Here is a 13,328-nt window from a genome sequence, read left to right as displayed (position 1 = left end):
ATCGGCATTACCAAAGAGTTCGGCCCCAGCCTACAGCTCGGTAAAAGCCGACCAATCAAGCTCTACTCTCAGACCGGCAAAAGCTGCTCGGCAATAGTTCAGCAGTTCGGTCTCAGTATTTGACCGAACTGGGAGATAGTCAACTCATGTCAGAACCTCCACGATCTCCACTACACCCACGATCTATTTAGTGGTGTCAAGCAGTCATTAACTCATGCAGGATAGTGGGCCCATGCAGGATCGCATGACCTCCACGACATCCACAACCATCATGAATGGTGATGCAAGCCACGATCTTAGTTCAATGTATAAATAGAACTTAGATCAGATAGATTGGGGGACTCTCTCTCTCGCTCTCTAGAGATAAAATATCAAATAGCAAGTTTGTATTTGTAAGCTGTAGAAAACAGATCAAGCAATACAACTCTGCCCTCTTTTCTTCCCGTGGACGTAGATTTACTTCAGTAAATCGAACCACGTAAATTCTTTGTGTCGTGATCTGTATTTTCCTGCATTCACTAACATCAGAAATTCGCGGATTCATCACTGGCGCCGTCTGTGGGAAACAGAGAACCAAATTTGTGATAAAGCGAGTTTTTGATCCTCTTCTACCAAAAAAAAAATGCATACCATGTAACACCCCTTACCCGGTAGGTAACCCACCGAATAAGTGATGTCACGTTTCAGTATCGAAAACCCGTGCTGAAATTTTTCCTTTTTCTTTTTAGCTTAAAAGCATAATTAAAATCTATTACATTTAAAAACTTAACATTTATCCAGCGGAAGGTTAAAGATTAACTATTACATAACATGCCACGACTACTAAACCAAGTTGACCACCAGTGACTCGCCAAAGATGCAAAGCTGCGCAACACCACTGACATAATGTCGACTCTAACCTGCAGGGGGGAAAGAGGGGGAGTGAGCTCGAAAGCCCAGTAGCAATATCCAAACTACAGAATCCAACCCTCTCAGCTAAGACAATAGTAACTATAATAACTACATTATTTCCTTTTTAATCTTTTGCTTGTTTTCATTTCAATTTCACAGATTTCCAAAATTACTTACAATCACATTATATCAAACTTATTTGTATTATCGTCATACAACTTTTCCATATATTCTTACTCATGTCTCTTCAGAGATTTCATTCTTAATGCCATTTCCTTATTATCTTGACTTATTATTACAATATATATATTCCAAATTCTCAGAATTTTCACACCAAAGCATACCTGTTCAGATACCCATATATATTCATCATCCTCGTCATATTTCTCTTATGGTCTCTTGATAACATATTCATATATTTATTTCTATACTACAACATTTTCATTGTATCTTATAGCTTTGGTTTCTCCAGATTTCGCATATCATCATATATCATTTCATATCACATTTTTCTCATTTTACCATTTATTTTCGTATACTATTCTTCCGTGTTAATTACCCCGAGCGGGGACCGTTCAACATAAAATATCATTTCCTCCGTGAGGACTGATCAACAATCATATCATATATCATATTTCACAAATCACATATCACATATCACATATTACAGATCCTTTATTCACAAGTCATCAGATATTAATTTTTTCTTATCTTATCATATATTACAGATCATTTCAGAAATCATCAGATATTATTTTATCTTATATTATCATATATCACATATTACAGATTACAGATCATTTATTCAGAAATCATCAGATATTATTTTATCTTATATTATCATATATCACAGATTACAGCTTACAGATCATTTATTCAGAAATCATCAGATATTATTTTATCTTATATTATCATATATCACAGATTACAGATTACAGATCATTTATTCAGAAATCATCAGATATTATTTTATCTTATATTATCATATATCACAGATTACAGATTACAGATCCTTTATTCAGAAATCATCAGATATTATTTTATCTTATAGCCCCAATATCTGCTTGGTTTCAGGCAGGGTACACGGACCAGATCAGAAACAGAATCAGATGCAGACGCGGATTTTGTCCTCGAGAGGACTCCGCACAGACCACCCATAGGGTGCAGACAGATAATCAGACCACCCATGAGGGTGCAGACAGATAATCAGACCACCCATGAGGGTGCGGACAGATAATCAAACCACCCATTAGGGTGCAGATCAGACAGATCAGATAGGGGCCCATCAGATAACAGACGATCCTCGCTTCGGTTATCCAGAAGACGAGTGATCACAGATAATGCAGTGCTGCTGTCCTATGGCATGCCAATTGTACCCAACACATATGACCAAGCAAACAGGACGTTTTATTTCATATTCTTCTTTCAAATCTCTTTTTCACATTTATTCCATTTCCAAATATCACTTCAGATAATCATTCTTATCGAATTCACAGACACTCTTTTTCATATATATTCAGATATTTTTTTTCATAATCTATTCAGACATATTTCACATTATTCAGATCTTCATAATTTACTACACTTCATTGCATATCATATCCATTGTCTTTATTCATATTCGTACCATTTTTTTTTCCACAGATCATTCATATTAAAATTAATAAGAATCATAATAATCCACATATTAAATTATAAGCATATTTAAGCACATTATTTAAACATCTCACATATAATCACATTATAGCACACATCATCTCAACCTAAAGAATCGAAAACCATAGAGAGGATACGCTACCTCGCAGGCTTATGAACATAAGCCTATTTCACCTTGATACTTCTCTACCCTCTAAATCCACTCCTTTGTGATCAAAACGCACTATATGCTCCTTCGCTTTATGCATAATATAAATAGCGTACCAATCAATAACTCATATTTACCCATGATCATGTTTTCATCATTAAATCATCTAAATAAATTAATTTGCTATATTAACTTAAATCATCTAACTATACAACTGCACTGGACTGATTCGTCATAAAAATTCTATATTCATTCGGAAGGATTTAGAGGCTTGACCTAATATTTTTAAATGCCCAAAGAAGTATAGTTTATAATCCAACAAGATTCATTCAAAAATTTCTAATGGTTTGAGAGATATTCTCCTTTTACCAGAGACTAACAAAATCGAACAGTTTCTGGCAACATTTTCTACACAATTTTTATAAATAGTATTTGTACTCTTTAATTAGTCACAAAATTCAGAGAACAACGAGACACCTTATAGTTAATTTAGAAATTATGAAATCAAGTTTTCATTGACCTTAAATGCCCTGAATAATTCGGATAGAACATACTAAAATATGGCAGTTTACCACAATTTTGACAGTTTCCGGCGGTATTGTCTTAACAATTTATAAATGCAGTAACTGAACTCCTAAATTCTCCATAAAATTCAGGGGACCTCAAGACTAAATATAGTTATTTTTAAAATTGTTAAACAAAAGTTTTAACCTTTCTTAAAATGCTTAATAATTCAAACTAGGAGGCGGCAGATTAGAGAGTTTGATTCTTCTCAAGCTTTTATCTCAAACCCAACCATTCCACATCAAATATCATCAATTCAGCTCCCCCCCTGTTCAATATTCATCCAAATTCACATCCATGTAATCAAACTTCTAATTCAATATCAAACAACGACAAATGAAGGCCTATGATCGCGTAAACGTCAATATATCGAAATTTAATCGGTTAGTTTTCCTACCCCCGAGTGAATGAAATTTCAGCCCTTCAACATCAACATATACTCAAGTTCAAGGTATAAAAATAGAATAGGAAGAAAGGGCTACCTCGATTTGCCGGCGGATACAAGATTACCCGATCGATTTACCGATTAAATGACAAATATTTGGAAATTAAAAAGCTTAAGCTTTTGGTCTTCCATGGAGAGGGGGAGGACGTGCTTGTGGCTGAAATGAGGGGGGGTTTGGAGTTGATGATAGACAAAAGAATTCTCTAGAGAATTCTAATCATTATTTAATTATTTAGTTAGTTTTTAAATAAATTAATTATCTTGTAACATTTTATTGCCCTATCATATGATATCACATTTAGGAACTCTTTATATCATCATTTAGCATTTAAATTCTAGTTTAAGGCAAAATTATTCCTGTCTATATCTTCAAAAGTTTCGCCGATCGTTTTCGTTAAAAACTGAAATTATCGGCGATAGAAATTTTTTTAATTACCTTCAAATGGCCCAAAACAATTCCTCACATTATCAACAATTATTCTAGGCCATAATTTGTAATTTATAAAATTATTACCCCTTAGCTTCGATTTATGATTTTACACGGACAAAAGAAATTGCCGAAAATTGACTAATCGGCATTTCGTATCAAATTTATACCTTACGGTTTAACTTAACTACTATTCCTTACCACATATCCAAACCTTTTATTGGTGCCTATAATTCGGGATGTTACAACTCATCCCCCCTAAAAGGAATTTCGTCCTCGAAATTCCCTCGGGTTTACATCATTCCTATAAGCGTCGCATATACGTATGCCATTCCACGACATCCTATATCCTCATCTACATAGCGTATCCTCACTTCCATAACCAAACACAGAATGACATACAAAATCACATAATCACATCTTAACACATAGCCACATTTTGCGATCACATAATAATATTATCATTATCTCTAATATATTTCAAGCACATTTGTCACATTATCATTTCTTTACATAGTAATTTCCATGTTATTTGCATCTTTTCTTTGTCCACATGAGGCGCACATATCATATTCATCACGCATATGTATAATTCACATACTCATCATATATTGTATAGTCCCAATTGCATAGTCCCTATTCGGGCACTTATAGCCGACGAAGGGTGCATTTCACTTTCCACATATCATCATTTCATTACGTTTTCCTTTATTATCATTCACAACACTTCTTATCTTTTCCCTTTTTCCTTTCTTAAGTCATCATGTAACATCATTCTCTTCATGTATTATCACTTATCAGTTTATTTACCACAACTTCGTATTAATTTATCTGATCAATTTCTAGCAAAAATTGGGCAGCGTTTTCTCTATAACCAGTGCTTCCCCAAAACCAACAAGATACAATGTTAATCACAGATTATCAAATCAAACCACCAAATCACAACATAATTCAAATATCAAGTCAGTATTCATCAACAACCATATTTATTTTCAAAACTCATTCTTATCCATAACTAACACATTTACAGATCACAGACAACACTTTCAACCAGAATACCATTTTATATCATATAGCTCAATTTCAAACTCATATTTTTAGACATATCTTATCATATACTATACAGCTCGCTTAGAGCATACATTCCCATTTTCCATTTCATTTCTGAATCATCATTCGGTTCTAACATTTATATAGCTCGTATTCGAGCGCACACATAATTCTCACGGAGTTCACATTTCCAATCATATAATTTATTGTCTTGCACGATTATTCAGTTCATATTTCCATCACATCACGTCATATCTCATATTGCCCGATTCGAAGTACACATGTAATCCATATAGGGGCACACATGTTCAGATCATATCATTTATTTCTTATTCGTCGCATTTTCTCATTCGCACATTTATGGTTTTATTCATATAATGCCTTATAGTTTCATATGTTTTCATATCAATATTTATCATTTTGCCAAACACATTTCCTTTCACATATTTCTATACTTTTGTTTATCATTATAGGATATTACTTTATGACTCTTAATCCATTTTATATCAGACAATCCACATACCTTTGTGAATTTTCGTGTTACACTTTTATATCATGATGGTCACTTAGTCTATAACTTACTTTCTTTCCATATCATTCCTTTAACTCATTTTCTTCTCTTTTACTTATACTCTTTCATAATCTGCATATATTTATTAGTATCTTTCATTAGGACATACTTTTCATCAACATTTTCAGACCCATCCTCCCTGAATTTTTTTTTAAATCTTTTACACATACCGACGCTACCGAGATTAGAGCTATATGGGGTGGCCAGTCCCATATAACATCTTTCTCGGTCACACGGGAAACTATGTCCCGTACCTTGTTAACTTCTTTCCACTTTAGACATAAGCAGCTGCATCGAGTCACTGGTACTAACAGACAATTAAACCTATGTGGCATGTTTCTACACACTTTACTGAATCACTTCTTTCCAGAACCGCCTAAACCTAGGCTCTGATACCAAAACTTGTAACACCCCTTACCCGGTAGGTAACCCACCGAATAAGTGATGTCACGTTTCAGTATCGAAAACCCGTGCTGAAATTTTTCCTTTTTCTTTTTAGCTTAAAAGCATAATTAAAATCTATTACATTTAAAAACTTAACATTTATCCAGCGGAAGGTTAAAGATTAACTATTACATAACATGCCACGACTACTAAACCAAGTTGACCACCAGTGACTCGCCAAAGATGCAAAGCTGCGCAACACCACTGACATAATGTCGACTCTAACCTGCAGGGGGGGAAAGAGGGGGAGTGAGCTCGAAAGCCCAGTAGCAATATCCAAACTACAGAATCCAACCCTCTCAGCTAAGACAATAGTAACTATAATAACTACATTATTTCCTTTTTAATCTTTTGCTTGTTTTCATTTCAATTTCACAGATTTCCAAAATTACTTACAATCACATTATATCAAACTTATTTGTATTATCGTCATACAACTTTTCCATATATTCTTACTCATGTCTCTTCAGAGATTTCATTCTTAATGCCATTTCCTTATTATCTTGACTTATTATTACAATATATATATTCCAAATTCTCAGAATTTTCACACCAAAGCATACCTGTTCAGATACCCATATATATTCATCATCCTCGTCATATTTCTCTTATGGTCTCTTGATAACATATTCATATATTTATTTCTATACTACAACATTTTCATTGTATCTTATAGCTTTGGTTTCTCCAGATTTCGCATATCATCATATATCATTTCATATCACATTTTTCTCATTTTACCATTTATTTTCGTATACTATTCTTCCGTGTTAATTACCCCGAGCGGGGACCGTTCAACATAAAATATCATTTCCTCCGTGAGGACTGATCAACAATCATATCATATATCATATTTCACAAATCACATATCACATATCACATATTACAGATCCTTTATTCACAAGTCATCAGATATTAATTTTTTCTTATCTTATCATATATTACAGATCATTTATTCAGAAATCATCAGATATTATTTTATCTTATATTATCATATATCACATATTACAGATTACAGATCATTTATTCAGAAATCATCAGATATTATTTTATCTTATATTATCATATATCACAGATTACAGCTTACAGATCATTTATTCAGAAATCATCAGATATTATTTTATCTTATATTATCATATATCACAGATTACAGATTACAGATCATTTATTCAGAAATCATCAGATATTATTTTATCTTATATTATCATATATCACAGATTACAGATTACAGATCCTTTATTCAGAAATCATCAGATATTATTTTATCTTATAGCCCCAATATCTGCTTGGTTTCAGGCAGGGTACACGGACCAGATCAGAAACAGAATCAGATGCAGACGCGGATTTTGTCCTCGAGAGGACTCCGCACAGACCACCCATAGGGTGCAGACAGATAATCAGACCACCCATGAGGGTGCAGACAGATAATCAGACCACCCATGAGGGTGCGGACAGATAATCAAACCACCCATTAGGGTGCAGATCAGACAGATCAGATAGGGGCCCATCAGATAACAGACGATCCTCGCTTCGGTTATCCAGAAGACGAGTGATCACAGATAATGCAGTGCTGCTGTCCTATGGCATGCCAATTGTACCCAACACATATGACCAAGCAAACAGGACGTTTTATTTCATATTCTTCTTTCAAATCTCTTTTTCACATTTATTCCATTTCCAAATATCACTTCAGATAATCATTCTTATCGAATTCACAGACACTCTTTTTCATATATATTCAGATATTTTTTTTCATAATCTATTCAGACATATTTCACATTATTCAGATCTTCATAATTTACTACACTTCATTGCATATCATATCCATTGTCTTTATTCATATTCGTACCATTTTTTTTTCCACAGATCATTCATATTAAAATTAATAAGAATCATAATAATCCACATATTAAATTATAAGCATATTTAAGCACATTATTTAAACATCTCACATATAATCACATTATAGCACACATCATCTCAACCTAAAGAATCGAAAACCATAGAGAGGATACGCTACCTCGCAGGCTTATGAACATAAGCCTATTTCACCTTGATACTTCTCTACCCTCTAAATCCACTCCTTTGTGATCAAAACGCACTATATGCTCCTTCGCTTTATGCATAATATAAATAGCGTACCAATTAATAACTCATATTTACCCATGATCATGTTTTCATCATTAAATCATCTAAATAAATTAATTTGCTATATTAACTTAAATCATCTAACTATACAACTGCACTGGACTGATTCGTCATAAAAATTCTATATTCATTCGGAAGGATTTAGAGGCTTGACCTAATATTTTTAAATGCCCAAAGAAGTATAGTTTATAATCCAACAAGATTCATTCAAAAATTTCTAATGGTTTGAGAGATATTCTCCTTTTACCAGAGACTAACAAAATCGAACAGTTTCTGGCAACATTTTCTACACAATTTTTATAAATAGTATTTGTACTCTTTAATTAGTCACAAAATTCAGAGAACAACGAGACACCTTATAGTTAATTTAGAAATTATGAAATCAAGTTTTCATTGACCTTAAATGCCCTGAATAATTCGGATAGAACATACTAAAATATGGCAGTTTACCACAATTTTGACAGTTTCCGGCGGTATTGTCTTAACAATTTATAAATGCAGTAACTGAACTCCTAAATTCTCCATAAAATTCAGGGGACCTCAAGACTAAATATAGTTATTTTTAAAATTGTTAAACAAAAGTTTTAACCTTTCTTAAAATGCTTAATAATTCAAACTAGGAGGCGGCAGATTAGAGAGTTTGATTCTTCTCAAGCTTTTATCTCAAACCCAACCATTCCACATCAAATATCATCAATTCAGCTCCCCCCCTGTTCAATATTCATCCAAATTCACATCCATGTAATCAAACTTCTAATTCAATATCAAACAACGACAAATGAAGGCCTATGATCGCGTAAACGTCAATATATCGAAATTTAATCGGTTAGTTTTCCTACCCCCGAGTGAATGAAATTTCAGCCCTTCAACATCAACATATACTCAAGTTCAAGGTATAAAAATAGAATAGGAAGAAAGGGCTACCTCGATTTGCCGGCGGATACAAGATTACCCGATCGATTTACCGATTAAATGACAAATATTTGGAAATTAAAAAGCTTAAGCTTTTGGTCTTCCATGGAGAGGGGGAGGACGTGCTTGTGGCTGAAATGAGGGGGGGTTTGGAGTTGATGATAGACAAAAGAATTCTCTAGAGAATTCTAATCATTATTTAATTATTTAGTTAGTTTTTAAATAAATTAATTATCTTGTAACATTTTATTGCCCTATCATATGATATCACATTTAGGAACTCTTTATATCATCATTTAGCATTTAAATTCTAGTTTAAGGCAAAATTATTCCTGTCTATATCTTCAAAAGTTTCGCCGATCGTTTTCGTTAAAAACTGAAATTATCGGCGATAGAAATTTTTTTAATTACCTTCAAATGGCCCAAAACAATTCCTCACATTATCAACAATTATTCTAGGCCATAATTTGTAATTTATAAAATTATTACCCCTTAGCTTCGATTTATGATTTTACACGGACAAAAGAAATTGCCGAAAATTGACTAATCGGCATTTCGTATCAAATTTATACCTTACGGTTTAACTTAACTACTATTCCTTACCACATATCCAAACCTTTTATTGGTGCCTATAATTCGGGATGTTACAACTCATCCCCCCTAAAAGGAATTTCGTCCTCGAAATTCCCTCGGGTTTACATCATTCCTATAAGCGTCGCATATACGTATGCCATTCCACGACATCCTATATCCTCATCTACATAGCGTATCCTCACTTCCATAACCAAACACAGAATGACATACAAAATCACATAATCACATCTTAACACATAGCCACATTTTGCGATCACATAATAATATTATCATTATCTCTAATATATTTCAAGCACATTTGTCACATTATCATTTCTTTACATAGTAATTTCCATGTTATTTGCATCTTTTCTTTGTCCACATGAGGCGCACATATCATATTCATCACGCATATGTATAATTCACATACTCATCATATATTGTATAGTCCCAATTGCATAGTCCCTATTCGGGCACTTATAGCCGACGAAGGGTGCATTTCACTTTCCACATATCATCATTTCATTACGTTTTCCTTTATTATCATTCACAACACTTCTTATCTTTTCCCTTTTTCCTTTCTTAAGTCATCATGTAACATCATTCTCTTCATGTATTATCACTTATCAGTTTATTTACCACAACTTCGTATTAATTTATCTGATCAATTTCTAGCAAAAATTGGGCAGCGTTTTCTCTATAACCAGTGCTTCCCCAAAACCAACAAGATACAATGTTAATCACAGATTATCAAATCAAACCACCAAATCACAACATAATTCAAATATCAAGTCAGTATTCATCAACAACCATATTTATTTTCAAAACTCATTCTTATCCATAACTAACACATTTACAGATCACAGACAACACTTTCAACCAGAATACCATTTTATATCATATAGCTCAATTTCAAACTCATATTTTTAGACATATCTTATCATATACTATACAGCTCGCTTAGAGCATACATTCCCATTTTCCATTTCATTTCTGAATCATCATTCGGTTCTAACATTTATATAGCTCGTATTCGAGCGCACACATAATTCTCACGGAGTTCACATTTCCAATCATATAATTTATTGTCTTGCACGATTATTCAGTTCATATTTCCATCACATCACGTCATATCTCATATTGCCCGATTCGAAGTACACATGTAATCCATATAGGGGCACACATGTTCAGATCATATCATTTATTTCTTATTCGTCGCATTTTCTCATTCGCACATTTATGGTTTTATTCATATAATGCCTTATAGTTTCATATGTTTTCATATCAATATTTATCATTTTGCCAAACACATTTCCTTTCACATATTTCTATACTTTTGTTTATCATTATAGGATATTACTTTATGACTCTTAATCCATTTTATATCAGACAATCCACATACCTTTGTGAATTTTCGTGTTACACTTTTATATCATGATGGTCACTTAGTCTATAACTTACTTTCTTTCCATATCATTCCTTTAACTCATTTTCTTCTCTTTTACTTATACTCTTTCATAATCTGCATATATTTATTAGTATCTTTCATTAGGACATACTTTTCATCAACATTTTCAGACCCATCCTCCCTGAATTTTTTTTTAAATCTTTTACACATACCGACGCTACCGAGATTAGAGCTATATGGGGTGGCCAGTCCCATATAACATCTTTCTCGGTCACACGGGAAACTATGTCCCGTACCTTGTTAACTTCTTTCCACTTTAGACATAAGCAGCTGCATCGAGTCACTGGTACTAACAGACAATTAAACCTATGTGGCATGTTTCTACACACTTTACTGAATCACTTCTTTCCAGAACCGCCTAAACCTAGGCTCTGATACCAAAACTTGTAACACCCCTTACCCGGTAGGTAACCCACCGAATAAGTGATGTCACGTTTCAGTATCGAAAACCCGTGCTGAAATTTTTCCTTTTTCTTTTTAGCTTAAAAGCATAATTAAAATCTATTACATTTAAAAACTTAACATTTATCCAGCGGAAGGTTAAAGATTAACTATTACATAACATGCCACGACTACTAAACCAAGTTGACCACCAGTGACTCGCCAAAGATGCAAAGCTGCGCAACACCACTGACATAATGTCGACTCTAACCTGCAGGGGGGGAAAGAGGGGGAGTGAGCTCGAAAGCCCAGTAGCAATATCCAAACTACAGAATCCAACCCTCTCAGCTAAGACAATAGTAACTATAATAACTACATTATTTCCTTTTTAATCTTTTGCTTGTTTTCATTTCAATTTCACAGATTTCCAAAATTACTTACAATCACATTATATCAAACTTATTTGTATTATCGTCATACAACTTTTCCATATATTCTTACTCATGTCTCTTCAGAGATTTCATTCTTAATGCCATTTCCTTATTATCTTGACTTATTATTACAATATATATATTCCAAATTCTCAGAATTTTCACACCAAAGCATACCTGTTCAGATACCCATATATATTCATCATCCTCGTCATATTTCTCTTATGGTCTCTTGATAACATATTCATATATTTATTTCTATACTACAACATTTTCATTGTATCTTATAGCTTTGGTTTCTCCAGATTTCGCATATCATCATATATCATTTCATATCACATTTTTCTCATTTTACCATTTATTTTCGTATACTATTCTTCCGTGTTAATTACCCCGAGCGGGGACCGTTCAACATAAAATATCATTTCCTCCGTGAGGACTGATCAACAATCATATCATATATCATATTTCACAAATCACATATCACATATCACATATTACAGATCCTTTATTCACAAGTCATCAGATATTAATTTTTTCTTATCTTATCATATATTACAGATCATTTCAGAAATCAACCAGAATACCATTTTATATCATATAGCTCAATTTCAAACTCATATTTTTAGACATATCTTATCATATACTATACAGCTCGCTTAGAGCATACATTCCCATTTTCCATTTCATTTCTGAATCATCATTCGGTTCTAACATTTATATAGCTCGTATTCGAGCGCACACATAATTCTCACGGAGTTCACATTTCCAATCATATAATTTATTGTCTTGCACGATTATTCAGTTCATATTTCCATCACATCACGTCATATCTCATATTGCCCGATTCGAAGTACACATGTAATCCATATAGGGGCACACATGTTCAGATCATATCATTTATTTCTTATTCGTCGCATTTTCTCATTCGCACATTTATGGTTTTATTCATATAATGCCTTATAGTTTCATATGTTTTCATATCAATATTTATCATTTTGCCAAACACATTTCCTTTCACATATTTCTATACTTTTGTTTATCATTATAGGATATTACTTTATGACTCTTAATCCATTTTATATCAGACAATCCACATACCTTTGTGAATTTTCGTGTTACACTTTTATATCATGATGGTCACTTAGTCTATAACTTACTTTCTTTCCATATCATTCCTTTAACTCATTTTCTTCTCTTTTACTTATACTCTTTCATA

The 13,328-nt window shown here is 33.1% G+C and overlaps 1 long non-coding RNA gene across 1 annotated transcript; it reads right to left on the bottom strand.

Annotated features, from left to right (window-relative positions):
* Window positions 1-700: 700 nt before the first annotated feature.
* LOC121751557 lies at window positions 701-12,690 on the bottom strand. Its single transcript, XR_006040117.1, has 5 exons — window positions 9,269-12,690; window positions 8,217-8,312; window positions 3,742-6,422; window positions 2,690-2,785; window positions 701-899 (listed from the first exon to the last, which is right to left on the bottom strand). It is a non-coding gene; the product is annotated as an uncharacterized LOC121751557 (long non-coding RNA).
* Window positions 12,691-13,328: the final 638 nt, after the last annotated feature.

This window comes from Salvia splendens, chromosome 10 (assembly GCF_004379255.2).
Source record: "Salvia splendens isolate huo1 chromosome 10, SspV2, whole genome shotgun sequence".
Classification (NCBI taxonomy): domain Eukaryota; kingdom Viridiplantae; phylum Streptophyta; class Magnoliopsida; order Lamiales; family Lamiaceae; genus Salvia; species Salvia splendens.
This window is presented reverse-complemented; position numbering and strand designations above follow the sequence as displayed.